The sequence below is a fragment of the Phalangium opilio genome, unplaced genomic scaffold, assembly GCF_054372755.1.
Source record: "Phalangium opilio isolate 3A_F unplaced genomic scaffold, DU_Popi_V2 ptg000082l_1, whole genome shotgun sequence".
Lineage (NCBI taxonomy): Eukaryota > Metazoa > Arthropoda > Arachnida > Opiliones > Phalangiidae > Phalangium > Phalangium opilio.
This window is the reverse complement of record NW_028324189.1, coordinates 15,815,029-15,834,344: the sequence shown is the minus strand read 5'-3', so window position 1 is coordinate 15,834,344 and position 19,316 is coordinate 15,815,029. Positions and strand designations below refer to the sequence as shown.

Genomic DNA, 19,316 nt, shown 5'->3' with positions numbered 1-19,316 from the left:
AATTAAATGTTCGTCAGGTATTGTGGGAAAAACTTTGGATTTTTACGTTACATCTTAGATCTCACAACACCGCTCCCGGGTATTCGAACCAACAACCTTTCGGTTAACAGCCGAACGCGCTAACCATTGAGCCATGGAAGCTCAGAAAATAAATGGTCGTCCGGTATTGTGGAAATACTCTGACATTTTACGTTACATCTGAGACCTCACAACACCGCTCCCGGATGGGCTCGAACCACCAACCTTTCGGTTAACAGCCGAACGCGCTAACCATTGCGCAATGGAAGCCCAAAAATTAAATGTTCGTCAGGTATTGTGGAAAAACTTTGGATTTTTACGTTACATTTGAGATCTCACAACACCGCTCCCGAGTGGGCTCGAACCACCAAACTTTCTTTTAACAGCGGAACGCGCTAACCATTGCGCAACGGAAGCCCAAAAATTAAATGTTCGTCAGGTATTGTGGAAAAATTTTGGATTTTTACGTTACATTTGAGATCTCACAACACCGCTCCCGAGTGGGCTCGAACCACCAACCTTTCGGTTAAGAGCCAAACGTGCTAACCATTGCGCCACGGAAGCCCAAAAAGTAAATGGTCGTCAGGTATTGTGGAAAAACTTTGGCTTTTTACGTTACATTTGAAACTTCACAACACCGCACCCGGGTGGGCTCGAACTACCAACCTTTTATTTAACATCCGAACGCGCTAACCATGGAGCCAAAGAAGCTCAAAAATGAAAAGGTCGTCAGGTATTGTGGAAAAACTTTGACTTTTTACGTCACATCCGGGACCTCACAACACCGCACCCGGATGGGCTCGAACCACCAACCTTTCGATTAACAGCCGAACGCGTTGACCATTGCGCAACGGAAGCCCAAAAATTAAATGTTCGTCAGGTATTGTAGAAAAATTTTGGATTTTTACGTTACATTTGAGATCTCACAACACCGCACCCGGGTGGGCTCGAACCACCAACCTTTTGTTTAACATCCGAACGCGCTAACCATGGAGCCAAAGAAGCTCAAAAATGAAATGGTCGTCAGGTATTGTGGAAAAACTTTGGATTTTACGTTAAATCTAAGACCTCACAACACCGCTTCCGGATGGGCTCTAACCACCAACCTTTCGGTTAAAAGCCGAACGCGCTATTTATTGCGCAACGGAAGCCCAAAAATTTAATGTTCGTCAGGTATTGTGGAAAAACTTTGGATTTTTACGTTACATTTGAGATCTCACAACACCGCTCCCGAGTGGGCTCGAACCACCAACCTTTCTATTAACAGCTGAACGCGCTAACCATTGCGCAACGGAACCCCAAAAATTAAATGTTCGTCAGGTATTGTGGAAAAATTTTGGATTTTTACGTTACATTTGAGATCTCACAACACCGCTCCCGGGTGGGCTCAAACCACCAAACTTTCGGTTAACAGCCGAACGCGCTAACCATTGCGCAACGGAAGACGAAAAATTAAATGTTCGTCAGGTATTGTGGAAAAAACTTTGGATTTTTACGTTACATCTTAGATCTCACAACACCGCTCCCGGGTATTCGAACCAACAACCTTTCGGTTAACAGCAGAACGCGCTAACCATTGAGCCATGGAAGCTCAGAAAATAAATGGCCGTCAGGTATTGTGGAAAAACTTTGGATTTTTACGTTACATTTGAGATCTCACAACACCGCTCCCGAGTGTGCTCAAACCACCAACCTTTCTTTTAACAGCTGAACGCGCTAACCATTGCGCAACGGAAGCCCCAAAAATTAAATGTTCGTCAGGTATTGTGGAAAAACTTTGAATTTTTACGTTACATTTGAGATCTCACAACACCGCTCCCGGGTGGGCTCGAACCACCAACCTTTCGGTTAACAGCCGAACGCGCTAACCATTGAGCCATGGAAGCTCAGAAAATAAATGGTCGTCAGGTATTGTTGAAAAACTTTGACTTTTTACGTCACATCTGAGACCTCACAACACCGCTCCCGGGTGGGCTCGAACCACCAACCTTTCGATTAACAGCTGAACGCGCTAACCATTGCAACACGGAAGCCCAAAAATTAAATGGTCGTCCGGTATTGTGGAAATACTCTGACATTTTACGTTACATCTGAGACCTCACAACACCGCTACCGGATGGGCTCGAACCACCAACCTTTCGGTTAACAACCGAACGCGCTAACCATTGCGCAATGGAAGCCCAAAAATTAAATGTTCGTCAGGTATTGTGGAAAAACTTTGGATTTTTACGTTACATTTGAGATTTCACAACACCGCTCCCGAGTGGGCTCGAACCACCAAACTTTCTTTTAACAGCTGAACACCCTAACCATTGCGCAACGGAAGCCCAAAAATTAAATGCTCGTCAGGTATTGTGGAAAAGTTTTGGATTTTTACGTTACATTTGAGATCTCACAACACCGCTCCCGAGTGGGCTCGAACCACCAACCTTTCGGTTAACAGCCGAACGCGCTAACCATTGAGCCATGGAAGCTCAGAAAATAAATGGTCGTCCGGTATTGTGGAAATACTCTGACATTTTACGTTACATCTGAGACCTCACAACACCGCTCCCGGATGGGCTCGAACCACCAACCTTTCGGTTAACATCCGAACGCGCTAACCATTGCGCAATGGAAGCCCAAAAATTAAATGTTCGTCAGGTATTGTGGAAAAACTTTGGATTTTTACGTTACATTTGAGATCTCACAACACCGCTCCCGGGTGGACTCGAACCACCAAACTTTCTTTTAACAGCTGAACGCCCTAACCATTGCGCAACGGAAGCCCAAAAATTAAATGCTCGTCAGGTATTGTGGAAAAACTTTGGATTTTTACGTTACATTTGAGATCTCACAACACCGCTCCCGGGTGGACTCGAACCACCAACCTTTCGGTGAACAGCCGAACGTGCTAACCATTGCGCCACGGAAGCCCAAAAAGTAAATGGTCGTCAGGTATTGTGGAAAAACTTTGGCTTTTTACGTTACATTTGAAACTTCACAACACCGCACCCGGGTGGGCTCGAACCACCAAACTTTTGTTTAACATCCGAACGCGCTAACCATGGAGCCAAAGAAGCTCAAAAATGAAATGGTCGTCAGGTATTGTGGAAAAACTTTGACGTTTTACGTCACATCTGGGACCTCACAACACCGCACCCGGATGGACTCGAACCACCAACCTTTTGGTTAACATCCGAACGCGCTAACCATGGAGCCAAGGAAGCTCAGGAGTGAAATGGTCGTCGATATTGTGGAAAAACTTTGGCTTTTTACGTTACATTTGAGACTTCACAACACCGCTCTCGGGTGGGCTCGAACCACCAACCTTTTGGTTAACATACGAACGCGCTAAACATGGAGCCAAGGAAGCTCAGGAATAAAATGGTCGTCAGGTATTGTGGAAAAACTTTGACTTTTTACGTCACATCTGAGACCTCGCAACACTGCTCCCGGGTGGGCTCGAACCACCAACCTTTCAGTTAACAGCCGAACGCGCTAACCATTGAGCCACGGAAGCTCAGGAATTAAATGGTCGTCAAGTATTGTGGAAAAACTTTGGCTTTTTTACGTTACATTTGAGATCTTAAAACACCGCTCCCGGGTGGGCTCGAACCACCAGTCTTTTGAATAACAGCTGAACGCGCTAACCATTGCGCCACGGAAGCCCAAAAATTAAACGGTCGTCAGATATTGTGGAAAAACTTTATCTTTTTACGTTACATTTGAGACTTCACAACACCGCTCCCGGGTGGGCTCGAACCATCGACCTTTTGGTTAACATCCGAACGCGCTGACCATGAAGCCAAGGATGCTCAGGAATGAAATGGTCGTCAGGTATTGTGGAAAAACTTTGGCTTTTTACGTTACATTTGAGATTCCACAACACCGCTACCGAGTGGGCTCTAACCACCAACCTTTCGGTTAACAGCTGAACGCGCTAACCATTGCGCCACGGAAGCCCAAAAATTAAATGGACGTCAGGTATTGTGGAAAAACCTTGACTTTTTTCGTCACATCTGAGACCTCACAACACCGCTCCCGGATGGGCTCGAACCAACAACCTTGCGGTTAACAGCCGAACACGCTAACCATTGCGCCACGGAAGCCCGAAAATTAAACGGTCGTCAGGTATTGTGGAAAAACTTTGGCTTTTTACGTTACATTTGAGACTTCACAAAACCGCCCCCGGGTGGGCTCGAACCACCGACCTTTTGGTTAACATCCGAACGCGCTAACCATGGAGCCAAGAAAGCTCAGGAATGAAATGGTCGTCAGGTATTGTGGAAAAACTTTGACTTTTTACATCACATCTGAGACCTCACAACACCGCTCACGGATGGGTTCGAACCACCAACCTTTCGGTTAACAGCCGAACGCGCTAACCATTGAGCCATGGAAGCTCAGAAAATAAATGGCCGTCAGGTATTGTGGAAAAACTTTGGATTTTTTCGTTACATTTGAGATCTCACAACACCGTTCCCGAGTGGGCTCGAACCACCAACCTTTCTTTTAACAGCTGAACGCGCTAATCATTGCGCAACGGAAGCCCAAAAATTAAATGGTCGTCAGGTATTGTGGAAAAACTTTGGCTTTTTACGTTACATTTGAGACTTCACAACACCGCTCCAGGGTGGGCTCGAACCACCACCCTTTTGGTTAACATCCGAAAGCGCTAACCAGGGAGCCAAGGAAGCTCAGGAATGAAATGGTCGTCAGGTATTGTGGAAAAACTTTGGCTTTTTACGTTACATTTGAGATCTTAAAACACCGCTCCCGGGTGGGCTCGAACCACCAGTCTTTTGAATAACAGCTGAACGCGCTAACCATTGCGCCACGGAAGCCCAAAAATTAAACGGTCGTCAGGTATTGTGGAAAAACTTTGGCTTTTTACGTTACTTTTGAGACTTCACAACACCGCCCCCGGGTGGGCTCGAACCACCAACCTTTCGGTTAACAGCCGAACGCGCTAACCATTGCAACACGGAAGCCCAAAAATTAAATGTTCGTCAGGTATTGTGGAAAAACTTTGGATTTTTACGTTACATCTGAGATCTCACAACACCGCTCACGGATGGGTTCGAACCACCAACCTTTCGGTTAACAGCCGAACGCGCTAACCATTGCGCCACGGAAGCCCAAAAATTAAATGGTCGTCAGGTATTGTGGAAAAACTTTGGCTTTTTACGTTACATTTGAGATCCCACAACACCGGTACCGGGTTGGCTCGAACCACCAACCTATTGGTTAACAGTCGAACACGCTAACAATTGAGCCATGGAAGCTCAGAAATTAAACGGTTATCACGTATTGTGGAAAAGTTTTGAATTTTTACGCTACATCTGAGACCCCACAACACCTTTCCCGGGTGGGCTGGAACCACCAACGTTTCGGTTAACAGCTGAACGCGCTAACCATATCGCCACGGAAGCCCAAAAATTAAATGTTCGTCAGTTATTGTGTAAAAACTCTGACATTTTACGTTACATCTGAGACCTCTCAACATCGCTCCCGGGAGGGTTCTAACCACCAGTCTTTTGAATAACAGCTGACCGCGCTAACCATTGCGCCACGGAAGCCCAAAAATTAAATGGTCGTCAGGTATAGTGGAAAAACCTTCACTTTTTACGTCAAATCTGAGACCTCACAATACCGCTCCCGGATTGGCTCGAACCACCAACCTTTCGGTTAACAGCCAACCGCGCTAACCATTGCGCCACGGAAGCCCAAAAATAATATGGTCGTCAGGTATTGTGGAAAATCTTTGGCTTTTTACGTTACATTTGAGATCCCACAACACCGGTACCGGGTGGGCTCGAACCACCAACCTATTGGTTAACAGCCGAACGCGCTAACCATTGAGCCACGGAAGCTCAGAAATTAAATGGTTATCACGTATTGTGGAAAAGTTTTGAATTTTTACGCTACATCTGAGACCCCACAACACCTCTCCTGGGTGGGCTCGAACCACCAAAATTTCAGTTAACAGCTGAACGCGCTAACCATTGCACCACGGAAGAACAAAAATTAAATGTTCGTCAGGTATTGTGGAAAAACTCTGACTTTTTACGTTACATCTGAGACCTCACAACACCGCTCCCGGGTGGGCTCGAACCACCAACCTTTCGGTTAGCAGCCGAACACGCTAACCATTGCGCAACAGAAGCCCAAAAATTAAATGTTCGTCAGGTATTGTGGAAAAATTTTGGATTTTTACGTTACATTTGAGATCTCACAACACCGCTCCCGGGTGGGCTCGAACCACCAACCTTTCGGTTAACAGCCGAACGCGCTAACCATTGCGCAACAGAAGCCCAAAAATTAAATGTTCGTCAGGTATTGTAGAAAAACTCTGGATTTTTACGTTACATATGAGACGTCACAATAACGCTCCCGGGTGGGCTCGAACCACCAACCTATTGGTTAACAGCCGAACGCGCTAACCATTGAGCCACGGAAGCTCAGAAATTAAATGGTTATCACGTATTGTGGAAAAGCTTTGAATTTTTACGCAACATCTGAGACCCCACAACACCTCTCCCGGGTGGGCTCGAACCACCAAAATTTCAGTTAACAGCTGAACGCGCTAACCATTGCGCCACGGAAGAACAAAAATTAAATGTTCGTCAGGTATTGTGGAAAAACTCTGACTTTTTACGTTACATCTGAGACCTCACAACACCGCTCCCGGGTGGGCTCGAACCACCAACCTTTCGGTTAACAGCCGAACGCGCTAACTATTGCGCCACGGAAGCCCAAAAATTAAATGGTCGTCAGGCATTGTGGAAAAACTTTGGTTTTTACGTTTCATTTGAGATCCCACAACACCGCTCCCGGGTGGGCTCGAACCACCAACCTATTGGTTAACAGCCGAACGCGCTAACCATTGAGCCACGGAAGCTCAGAAATTAAATGGTTGTCACGTATTGTGGAAAAGTTTTGACTTTTTACGCTACGTCTGAGACCCCACAACACCCCCCCCCCCGGGTGGACTCGAACCACCAACCTTTTGGTTAACATCCGAACACGCTAACCATTGAGCCATGGAAGCTCAGAAATTAAACGGTTATCACGTATTGTGGAAAAGTTTTGAATTTTTACGCTACATCTGAGACCCCACAACACCACTTCCGGGTGGGCTCGAACCAACAACCTTTCGGTTAACAGCTGAACCGCTAACTTTTGCGCCACGGAAGCCCAAAAATTAAATTTTCGTCAGGTATTGTGGAAAAACTCTGACATTTTACGTTACATCTGAGACCTCACAACACCGCTCCCGGGAGGGTTCAAACCACCAGTCCTTTGAATAACAGCTGATCGCGCTAACCATTGCGCCACGGAAGCCCAAAAATTAATTGGTCGTTGGTAATGTGGTAAAACCTTGACTTTTTACGTCAAATCTGAGACCTCACAACACCGCTCCCGGATGGGCTCGAACCACCAACCTTTCGGTTAACAGCCGAACGCGCTAACCATTGCGCCACGGAAGCCCAAAAATTAAATGGTCGTCAGGTATTGTGGAAAAACTTTGGCTTTTTACGTTACATTTGAGATCCCACAACACCGGTACCGGGTTGGCTCGAACCACCAACCTATTGGTTAACAGTCGAACACGCTAACCATTGAGCCATGGAAGCTCAGAAATTAAACAGTTATCACGTATTGTGGAAAAGTTTTGAATTTTTACGCTACATCTGAGACCCCACAACACCTTTCCCGGGTGGGCTGGAACCACCAACGTTTCGGTTAACAGCTGAACGCGCTAACCATTGCGCCACGGAAGCCCAAAAATTAAATGTTCGTCAGTTATTGTGTAAAAACTCTGACATTTTACGTTACATCTGAGACCTCTCAACATCGCTCCCGGGAGGGTTCTAACCACCAGTCTTTTGAATAACAGCTGACCGCGCTAACCATTGCGCCACAGAAGCCCAAAAATTAAATGGTCGTCAGGTATAGTGGAAAAACCTTGACTTTTTACGTCCAATCTGAGACCTCACAACACCGCTCCCGGATTGGTTCGAACCACCAACCTTTCGGTTAACAGCCGAACACGCTAACCATTGCGCAACAGAAGCCCAAAAATTAAATGTTCGTCAGGTATTGTGGAAAAATTTTGGATTTTTACGTTACATTTGAGATCTCACAACACCGCTCCCGGGTGGGCTCGAACCACCTACCTTTCGGTTAACAGCCGAACGCGCTAACCATTGCGCAACATAAGCCCAAAAATTAAATGTTCGTCAGCTATTGTAGAAAAACTATGGATTTTTACGTTACATATGAGACGTCACAATAACGCTCCCGGGTGGGCTCGAACCACCAACCTATTGGTTAACAGCCGAACGCGCTAACCATTGAGCCACGGAAGCTCAGAAATTAAATGGTTATCACGTATTGTGGAAAAGTTTTGAATTTTTACGCTACATCTGAGACCCCACAACACCTCTCCCGGGTGGGCTCGAACCACCAAAATTTCAGTTAACAGCTGAACGCGCTAACCATTGCGCCACGGAAGAACCAATATTAAATATTCGTCAGGTATTGTGGAAAAACTCTGACTTTTTACGTTACATCTGAGACCTCACAACACCGCTCCCGGGTGGGCTCGAACCACCAACCTATAGGTTAACAGCCGAACGCGCTAACCATTGAGCCACGGAAGCTCAGAAACTAAATGGTTGTCACGTATTGTGGAAAAGGTTTGACTTTTTACGCTACGTCTAAGACCCCACAACACCCCCCCCCCCCCGGGTGGGCTCGAACCACCAACCTTTTGGTTAACATCCGAACACGCTAACCATTGAGCCATGGAAGCTCAGAAATTAAACGGTTATCACGTATTGTGGAAAAGTTTTGAATTTTTACGCTACATCTGAGACTCCACAACACCTCTCCCGGGTGGGCTCGAACCACCAACCTTTCAGTTAACAGCTGAACGCGATAACCATAGCGCCACGGAAGAACAAAAATTAAATGTTCGTCAGGTATTGTGGAAAAACTCTGACTTTTTACGTTACATCTGAGACCTCACAACAACGCTCCCGGGTGGGCTCGAACCACCAACCTATTGGTTAACAGCCGAACGCGCTAACCATTGAGCCACGGTAGCTCAGAAATTAAATGGTTATCACGTATTGTGGAAAAGTTTTGAATTTTTACGCTACATCTGAGACCCCACAACACCACTCCCGGGTGGGCTCGAACCACCAACCTTTCGGTTAACAGCTGAACCGCTAACCATTGCGCCACGGAAGCCCAAAAATTAAATTTTCGTCATGTATTGTGGAAAAACTCTGACATTTTACGTTACATCTGAGACCTCACAACACCGCTCCCGGGAGGGTTCAAACCACCAGTCTTTTGAATAACAGCTGATCGCGCTAACCATTGCGCCACGGAAGCCCAAAAATTAAATGTTCGTCAGGTATTGTGGAAAAACTCTGACTTTTTACGTTACATCTGAGACCTCACAACACCGCTCCCGGGTGGGCTCGAACCACCAACCTTTCGGTTAACAGCCGAACGCGCTAACTATTGCGCCACGGAAGCCCAAAAATTAAATGGTCGTCAGGTATTGTGGAAAAACTTTGGCTTTTTACGTCAAATCTGAGACCTCACAACACCGCTCCCGGATGGGCTCGGACCACCAACCTTTCGGTTAAAAGCCAATCGCGCTAACCATTGCGCCAAGGAAGCCCAAAAATAATATGGTCGTCAGGTATTGTGGAAAAACTTTGGCTTTTTACGTTACATTTGAGATCCCACAACACCGGTACCGGGTGGGCTCGAACCACCAACCTCTTGGTTAACATTCGAACACGCTAACCATTGAGCCATGGAAGCTCAGAAATTAAACGGTTATCACGTATTGTGGAAAAGTTTTGAGTTTTTACGCTACATCTGAGACCCCACATCACCTCTCCCGGGTGGGCTCGAACCACCAAAATTTCAGTTAACAGTTGAACGCGCTAACCATTGCGCCACGGAAGAACAAAAATTAAATGTTCGTCAGGTATTGTGGAAAAACTCTGACTTTTTACGTTACATCTGAGACCTCACAACACCGCTCACGGGTGGGCTCAAACCACCAAAATTTCGGTTAACAGCCGAACGCGCTAACCATTGAGCCACGGAAGCTCAAAAATTAAATGGTTATCACGTATTGTGGAAAAGTTTTGAATTTTCACGCTACATCTGAGACCCCACAACACCACTCCCGGGTGGGCTCGTACCACCAACCTTTCGGTTAACAGCTGAACCGCTATCCATTGCGCCACGGAAGCCCAAAAATTAAATTTTCGTCAGGTATTGTGGAAAAACTCTGACATTTTACGTTACATCTGAGACCTCACAACACCGCTCCCGGGAGGGTTCAAACCACCAGTCTTTTGAATAACAGCTGATCGCGCTAACCATTGCGCCACGGAAGCCAAAAAATTAATTGGTCGTTGGTATTGTGGTAAAACCTTGACTTTTTACGTCAAATCTGAGACCTCACAACACCGCTCCCAGATGGGCTCGAACCACCAACCTTTCGGTTAAGAGCCGAACGCGCTAACCATTGCGCCACGGAAGCCCAAAAATTGAATGGTCATCAGGTATTGTGGAAAAACTTTGGCTTTTTACGTTACATTTGAGATCCCACAACACCGGTACCGGGTTGGCTCGAACCACCAACCTATTGGTTAACAGTCGAACACGCTAACCATTGAGCCATGCAAGCTCAGAAATTAAACGGTTATCACGTATTGTGGAAAAGTTTTGAATTTTTACGCTACATCTGAGACCCCACAACACCTTTCCCGGGTGGGCTCGAACCACCAACGTTTCGGTTAACAGCTGAACGCGCTAACCATTGCGCCACGGAAGAACAAAAATTAAATGTTCGTAAGGTATTGTGGAAAAAACTCTGACTTTTTACGTTACATCTGAGACCTCACAACACCGCTCCCGGGTGGGCTCGAACCACCAACCTATAGGTTAACAGCCGAACGCGCTAACCATTGAGCCACGGAAGCTCAGAAACTAAATGGTTGTCACGTATTGTGGAAAAGGTTTGACTTTTTACGCTACGTCTGAGACCCCACAACACCCCCCCCCCCCCGGGTGGGCTCGAACCACCAACCTTTTGGTTAACATCCGAACACGCTAACCATTGAGCCATGGAAGCTCAGAAATTAAACGGTTATCACGTATTGTGGAAAAGTTTTGAATTTTTACGCTACATCTGAGACTCCACAACACCTCTCCCGGGTGGGCTCGAACCACCAACCTTTCAGTTAACAGCTGAACGCGATAACCATAGCGCCACGGAAGAACAAAAATTAAATGTTCGTCAGGTATTGTGGAAAAACTCTGACTTTTTACGTTACATCTGAGACCTCACAACAACGCTCCCGAGTGGGCTCGAACCACCAACCTATTGGTTAACAGCCGAACGCGCTAACCATTGAGCCACGGTAGCTCAGAAATTAAATGGTTATCACGTATTGTGGAAAAGTTTTGAATTTTTACGCTACATCTGAGACCCCACAACACCACTCCCGGGTGGGCTCGAACCACCAACCTTTCGGTTAACAGCTGAACCGCTAACCATTGCGCCACGGAAGCCCAAAAATTAAATTTTCGTCATGTATTGTGGAAAAACTCTGACATTTTACGTTACATCTGAGACCTCACAACACCGCTCCCGGGAGGGTTCAAACCACCAGTCTTTTGAATAACAGCTGATCGCGCTAACCATTGCGCCACGGAAGCCCAAAAATTAAATGTTCGTCAGGTATTGTGGAAAAACTCTGACTTTTTACGTTACATCTGAGACCTCACAACACCGCTCCCGGGTGGGCTCGAACCACCAACCTTTCGGTTAACAGCCGAACGCGCTAACTATTGCGCCACGGAAGCCCAAAAATTAAATGGTCGTCAGGTATTGTGGAAAAACTTTGGCTTTTTACGTCAAATCTGAGACCTCACAACACCGCTCCCGGATGGGCTCGGACCACCAACCTTTCGGTTAAAAGCCAACCGCGCTAACCATTGCGCCAAGGAAGCCCAAAAATAATATGGTCGTCAGGTATTGTGGAAAAACTTTGGCTTTTTACGTTACATTTGAGATCCCACAACACCGGTACCGGGTGGGCTCGAACCACCAACCTCTTGGTTAACATTCGAACACGCTAACCATTGAGCCATGGAAGCTCAGAAATTAAACGGTTATCACGTATTGTGGAAAAGTTTTGAGTTTTTACGCTACATCTGAGACCCCACATCACCTCTCCCGGGTGGGCTCGAACCACCAAAATTTCAGTTAACAGTTGAACGCGCTAACCATTGCGCCACGGAAGAACAAAAATTAAATGTTCGTCAGGTATTGTGGAAAAACTCTGACTTTTTACGTTACATCTGAGACCTCACAACACCGCTCCCGGGTGGGCTCAAACCACCAAAATTTCGGTTAACAGCCGAACGCGCTAACCATTGAGCCACGGAAGCTCAAAAATTAAATGGTTATCACGTATTGTGGAAAAGTTTTGAATTTTCACGCTACATCTGAGACCCCACAACACCACTCCCGGGTGGGCTCGTACCACCAACCTTTCGGTTAACAGCTGAAACGCTATCCATTGCGCCACGGAAGCCCAAAAATTAAATTTTCGTCAGGTATTGTGGAAAAACTCTGACATTTTACGTTACATCTGAGACCTCACAACACCGCTCCCGGGAGGGTTCAAACCACCAGTCTTTTGAATAACAGCTGATCGCGCTAACCATTGCGCCACGGAAGCCAAAAAATTAATTGGTCGTTGGTATTGTGGTAAAACCTTGACTTTTTACGTCAAATCTGAGACCTCACAACACCGCTCCCGGATGGGCTCGAACCACCAACCTTTCGGTTAAGAGCCGAACGCGCTAACCATTGCGCCACGGAAGCCCAAAAATTGAATGGTCATCAGGTATTGTGGAAAAACTTTGGCTTTTTACGTTACATTTGAGATCCCACAACACCGGTACCGGGTTGGCTCGAACCACCAACCTATTGGTTAACAGTCGAACACGCTAACCATTGAGCCATGCAAGCTCAGAAATTAAACGGTTATCACGTATTGTGGAAAAGTTTTGAATTTTTACGCTACATCTGAGACCCCACAACACCTTTCCCGGGTGGGCTCGAACCACCAACGTTTCGGTTAACAGCTGAACGCGCTAACCATTGCGCCACGGAAGAACAAAAATTAAATGTTCGTCAGGTATTGTGGAAAAAACTCTGACTTTTTACGTTACATCTGAGACCTCACAACACCGCTCCCGGGTGGGCTCGAACCACCAGTCTTTTGAATAACAGCTGACCGCGCTAACCATTGCGCCACAGAAGACCAAAAATTAAATGGTCGTCAGGTATAGTGGAAAAACCTTGACTTTTTACGTCAAATCTGAGACCTCACAACACCGCTCCCGGATGGGCTCGAACCACCAACCTTTCGGTTAACAGCCAACCGCGCTAACCATTGCGCCACGGAAGCCCAAAAATAATATGGTCGTCAGGTATTGTGGAAAAACTTTGGCTTTTTCGTTACATATGAGATCCCACAACACCGGTACCGGGTGGGCTCGAACCAACAACCTCTTGGTTAACAGCCGAACGCTCTAACCATTGAGCCACGGAAGCTCAGAAATTAAATGGTTATCACGTATTGTGGAAAAGTTTTGAATTTTTACGCTACATCTGAGACCCCACAACACCTCTCCCGGGTGGGCTCGAACCACCAAAATTTCAGTTAACAGCTGAACGCGGTAACCATTGCGCCACGGAAGAACAAAAATTAAATGTTCGTCAGGTATTGTGGAAAAAACTCTGACTTTTTACGTTACATCTGAGACCTCACAACACCGCTCCCGGGTGGGCTCGAACCACCAAAATTTCGGTTAACAGCCGAACGCGCTAACCATTGCGCGACGGAAGCCCAAAACTTAAATGGTCGTCAGGTATTGTGGAAAAACTTTGGCTTTTTACGTTACATTTGACATCCCACAACACCGGTACCGGGTTGGCTCGAACCACCAACCTATTGGTTAACAGTCGAACACGCTAACCATTGAGCCATGGAAGCTCAGAAATTAAACGGTTATCACGTATTGTGGAAAAGTTTTGAATTTTTACGCTACATCTGAGACCCCACAACACCTCTCCCGGGTGGGCTCGAACCACCAAAATTTCAGTTAACAGCTGAACGCGCTAACCATTGCGCCACGGAAGCCCAAAAATTAAATGTTCGTCAGTTATTGTGTAAAAACTTTGGCTTTTTACGTTACATTTGAGATCCCACAACACCGGTACCGGGTGGGCTCGAACCACCAACCTCTTGGTTAACAGCCGAACGATCTAACCATTGAGCCACGGAAGCTCAGAAATTAAATGGTTATCACGTATTGTGGAAAAGTTTTGAATTTTTACGCTACATCTGAGACCCCACAACACCTCTCCCGGGTGGGCTCGAACCACCAAAATTTCAGTTAACAGCTGAACGCGCTAACCTTTGCGCCACGGAAGAACAAAAATTAAATGTTCGTCAGGTATTGTGGTTAGCGCGTTCGGCTGTTAACTGAAAGGTTGGTGGTTCGAGCCCACCCGGGAGCATTGTTGTGAGTTCTCAGATGTGAAGTTTTTCCACAATACCTGACGACCATTTCATTCCTGAGCTTCCTTGGCTCCATGGTTATCGCGTTCGGATGTTAACCAAAAGGTTGGTGGTTCGAGCCCACCCGGGAGCGGTGTGGAATCTCAAATGTAACGTAAAAAGCCAAAGTTTTTCCACAATACCTGACGACCATTTAATTTTTGGGCTTTCGTGGCGCGATTGTTAGCGCGTTCGGCTGTTAACCGAAAGGTAGCTGGTTCGAGCCCATCCGGGAGCGGTGTTGTGAGATCTCAGATGTAACGTAAAAAGTCAAAGTTTTTCCACAATACCTGACGGCCATTTATTTTCTGAGCTTCCATGGCTCAATGGTTAGCAAGTTCGGCTGTTAAGCGAAAGGTTGGTGGTTGTAGCCCATCCGGGAGCGGTGTTGTGAAGTTTCAAATGTAACGTAAAAAGCCAAAGTTTTTCCACAATACCTGACGAACATTTAATTTTTGGGCTTCCGTGTTGCAATGGTTAGCGCGTTCAGCTGTTAATCGAAAGGTTGGTGGTTCGAGCCCACCCGGGTGCGGTGTTGTGAAGTTTCAAATGTAACGTAAAAAGCCAAAGTTTTTCCACAATACCTGACGAACATTTAATTTTTGGGCTTCCGTGTTGCAATGGTTAGCCCGTTCAGCTGTTAATCGGAAGGTTGGTATTTCGAGCCCACCCGGGAGCGGTGTTGTGAGATCTCTGATGTAACGTAAAAATCCAAAGTTTTTCCACAATACCTGACGAACATTTAATTTTTGGGCTTCCGTGTTGCAATGGTTAGCGCGTTCAGCTGTTAATCGAAAGGTTGGTGGTTCGAGCCCACCCGGGAGCGGTGTTGTGAGGTCTCAGATGTGACGTAAAAAGTCAAAGTTTTTCAACAATACCTGACGACCATTTATTTTCTGAGCTTCCATGGCTCAATGGTTAGCGCGTTCGGCTGTTAACCGAAAGGTTGGTGGTTCGAGTCCACCCGGGAGCGGTGTTGTGAGATCTCAAATGTAACGTAAAAATTCAAAGTTTTTCCACAATACCTGACGGCCATTTATTTTCTGAGCTTCCATGGCTCAATGGTTAGCGCGTTCGACTGTCAATCGAAAGGTTGGTGGTTCGAGCCCATCCGGGAGCGGTGTTGTGAGATCTATGATGTAACGTAAAAAGTCAAAGTTTTTCCACAATACCTGACTACCATTTAATTTTTGGGCTTCTTTGGCTCCATGGTTAGCGCGTTCGGATGTTAAAGAAAAGGTTGGTGGTTCAGGCCCACCCGGGTGCGGTGTTGTGAAGTTTCAAATGTAACGTAAAAAGCCAAAGTTTTTCCACAATACCTGACGAACATTTAATTTTTGGGCTTCCGTGTTGCAATGGTTAGCGCGTTCAGCTGTTAATCGAAAGGTTGGTGGTTCGAGCCCACCCGGGAGCGGTGTTGTGAGATCTCAGATGTAACGTAAAAATCCAAAGTTTTTCCACAATACCTGACGAATACTTAATTTTTGGGCTTCCGTGTTGCAATGGTTAGCGCGTTCAGCTGTTAATCGAAAGGTTGGTGGTTCGAGCCCACCCGGGAGCGGTGTTGTTAGGTCTCAGATGTGACGTAAAAATCCAAAGTTTTTCCACAATACCTGACGGCCATTTATTTTCTGAGCTTCCATGGCTCAATGGTTAGCAAGTTCGGCTGTTAAGCGAAAGGTTGGTGGTTGTAGCCCATCCGGGAGCGGTGTTGTGAGATCTCAGATGTAACTTAAAAAGTCAAAGTTTTTCCACAATACCTGACGACCATTTAATTTTTGGGCTTCTTTGGCTCCATGGTTAGCGCGTTCGGATGTTAAACAAAAGGTTGGTGGTTCGGGCCCACCCGGGTGCGGTGTTGTGAAGTTTCAAATGTAACGTAAAAAGCCAAAGTTTTTCCACAATACCTGACGAACATTTAATTTTTGGGCTTCCGTGTTGCAATGGTTAGCGCGTTCAGCTGTTAATCGAAAGGTTGGTATTTCGAGCCCACCCGGGAGCGGTGTTGTGAGATCTCTGATGTAACGTAAAAATCCAAAGTTTTTCCACAATACCTGACGAACATTTAATTTTTGGGCTTCCGTGTTGCAATGGTTAGCGCGTTCAGCTGTTAATCGAAAGGTTGGTGGTTCGAGCCCACCCGGGAGCGGTGTTGTGAGGTCTCAGATGTGACGTAAAAAGTCAAAGTTTTTCAACAATACCTGACGACCATTTATTTTCTGAGCTTCCATGGCTCAATGGTTAGCGCGTTCGGCGATTAACCGAAAGGTTGGTGGTTCGAGCCCACCCGGGAGCGGTGTTGTGAGATCTCAAATGTAACGTAAAAATTCAAAGTTTTTCCACAATACCTGACGAACATATAATTTTTGGGCTTCCGTTGCGCAATGGTTAGCGCGTTCAGCTGTTAAGAGAAAGGTTGGTATTTCGAGCCCACCCGGGAGCGGTGTTGTGAGATCTCTGATGTAACGTAAAAATCCAAAGTTTTTCCACAATACCTGACGAATATTTAATTTTTGGGCTTCCGTGTTGCAATGGTTAGCGCGTTCAGCTGTTAATCGAAAGGTTGGTGGTTCGAGCCCACCCGGGAGCGGTGTTGTTAGGTCTCAGATGTGACGTAAAAAGTCAAAGTTTTTCCACAATACCTGACGACCATTTATTTTCTGAGCTTCCATGGCTCAATGGTTAGCGCGTTCGGCTGTTAACCGAAAGGTTGGTGGTTCGAGCCCACCCGGGAGCGGTGTTGTGAGATCTCAAATGTAACGTAAAAATCCAAAGTTTTTCCACAATACCTGACGAACATTTAATTTTTGGGCTTCCGTTGCGCAATGGTTAGCGCGTTCGGCTGTTAACCGAAAGGTTGGTGGTTCGAGCCCATCCGGGAGCGGTGTTGTGAGGTCTTAGATGTATTGTAAAATCCAAAGTTTTTCCACAATACCTGACGGCCATTTATTTTCTGAGCTTCCATGGCTCAATGGTTAGCAAGTTCGGCTGTTAAGCGAAAGGTTGGTGGTTGTAGCCCATCCGGGAGCGGTGTTGTGAGATCTCAGATGTAACTTAAAAAGTCAAAGTTTTTCCACAATACCTGACGACCATTTAATTTTTGGGCTTCTTTGGCTCCATGGTTAGCGCGTTCGGATGTTAAACAAAAGGTTGGTGGTTCGGGCCCACCCGGGTGCGGTGTTGTGAAGTTTCAAATGTAACGTAAAAAGCCAAAGTTTTTCCACAATACCTGACGAACATTTAATTTTTGGGCTTCCGTGTTGCAATGGTTAGCGCGTTCAGCTGTTAATCGAAAGGTTGGTATTTCGAGCCCACCCGGGAGCGGTGTTGTGAGATCTCTGATGTAACGTAAAAATCCAAAGTTTTTCCACAATACCTGACGAACATTTAATTTTTGGGCTTCCGTGTTGCAATGGTTAGCGCGTTCAGCTGTTAATCGAAAGGTTGGTGGTTCGAGCCCACCCGGGAGCGGTGTTGTGAGGTCTCAGATGTGACGTAAAAAGTCAAAGTTTTTCAACAATACCTGACGACCATTTATTTTCTGAGCTTCCATGGCTCAATGGTTAGCGCGTTCGGCGATTAACCGAAAGGTTGGTGGTTCGAGCCCACCCGGGAGCGGTGTTGTGAGATCTCAAATGTAACGTAAAAATTCAAAGTTTTTCCACAATACCTGACGAACATATAATTTTTGGGCTTCCGTTGCGCAATGGTTAGCGCGTTCAGCTGTTAAGAGAAAGGTTGGTATTTCGAGCCCACCCGGGAGCGGTGTTGTGAGATCTCTGATGTAACGTAAAAATCCAAAGTTTTTCCACAATACCTGACGAATATTTAATTTTTGGGCTTCCGTGTTGCAATGGTTAGCGCGTTCAGCTGTTAATCGAAAGGTTGGTGGTTCGAGCCCACCCGGGAGCGGTGTTGTTAGGTCTCAGATGTGACGTAAAAAGTCAAAGTTTTTCCACAATACCTGACGACCATTTATTTTCTGAGCTTCCATGGCTCAATGGTTAGCGCGTTCGGCTGTTAACCGAAAGGTTGGTGGTTCGAGCCCACCCGGGAGCGGTGTTGTGAGATCTCAAATGTAACGTAAAAATCCAAAGTTTTTCCACAATACCTGACGAACATTTAATTTTTGGGCTTCCGTTGCGCAATGGTTAGCGCGTTCGGCTGTTAACCGAAAGGTTGGTGGTTCGAGCCCATCCGGGAGCGGTGTTGTGAGGTCTTAGATGTATTGTAAAATCCAAAGTTTTTCCACAATACCTGACGGCCATTTATTTTCTGAGCTTCCATGGCTCAATGGTTAGCAAGTTCGGCTGTTAAGCGAAAGGTTGGTGGTTGTAGCCCATCCGGGAGCGGTGTTGTGAGATCTCAGATGTAACTTAAAAAGTCAAAGTTTTTCCACAATACCTGACGACCATTTAATTTTTGGGCTTCTTTGGCTCCATGGTTAGCGCGTTCGGATGTTAAACAAAAGGTTGGTGGTTCGGGCCCACCCGGGTGCGGTGTTGTGAAGTTTCAAATGTAACGTAAAAAGCCAAAGTTTTTCCACAATACCTGACGAACATTTAATTTTTGGGCTTCCGTGTTGCAATGGTTAGCGCGTTCAGCTGTTAATCGAAAGGTTGGTATTTCGAGCCCACC

At 46.2% G+C, this 19,316-nt stretch overlaps 7 non-coding genes across 7 annotated transcripts; 3 read left to right on the top strand and 4 right to left on the bottom strand.

Annotated features, from left to right (window-relative positions):
* Positions 1-509: 509 nt before the first annotated feature.
* Positions 510-582, bottom strand: TRNAK-CUU (transfer RNA lysine (anticodon CUU)). Its single transcript has one exon. It is a non-coding gene; the product is annotated as a tRNA-Lys (tRNA).
* A 5,512-nt stretch (positions 583-6,094) lies between these two features.
* Positions 6,095-6,167, bottom strand: TRNAS-GCU (transfer RNA serine (anticodon GCU)). The gene has a single exon. It is a non-coding gene; the product is annotated as a tRNA-Ser (tRNA).
* A 4,339-nt stretch (positions 6,168-10,506) lies between these two features.
* On the bottom strand, positions 10,507-10,579 carry TRNAK-CUU (transfer RNA lysine (anticodon CUU)). Its single transcript has one exon. It is a non-coding gene; the product is annotated as a tRNA-Lys (tRNA).
* A 2,282-nt stretch (positions 10,580-12,861) lies between these two features.
* Positions 12,862-12,934, bottom strand: TRNAK-CUU (transfer RNA lysine (anticodon CUU)). Its single transcript has one exon. It is a non-coding gene; the product is annotated as a tRNA-Lys (tRNA).
* Positions 12,935-15,725: 2,791 nt separating this feature from the next.
* Positions 15,726-15,798, top strand: TRNAD-GUC (transfer RNA aspartic acid (anticodon GUC)). The gene has a single exon. It is a non-coding gene; the product is annotated as a tRNA-Asp (tRNA).
* A 1,103-nt stretch (positions 15,799-16,901) lies between these two features.
* On the top strand, positions 16,902-16,974 carry TRNAN-AUU (transfer RNA asparagine (anticodon AUU)). The gene has a single exon. It is a non-coding gene; the product is annotated as a tRNA-Asn (tRNA).
* Positions 16,975-18,223: 1,249 nt separating this feature from the next.
* Positions 18,224-18,296, top strand: TRNAN-AUU (transfer RNA asparagine (anticodon AUU)). Its single transcript has one exon. It is a non-coding gene; the product is annotated as a tRNA-Asn (tRNA).
* The last annotated feature ends 1,020 nt before the right edge of the window (positions 18,297-19,316 follow it).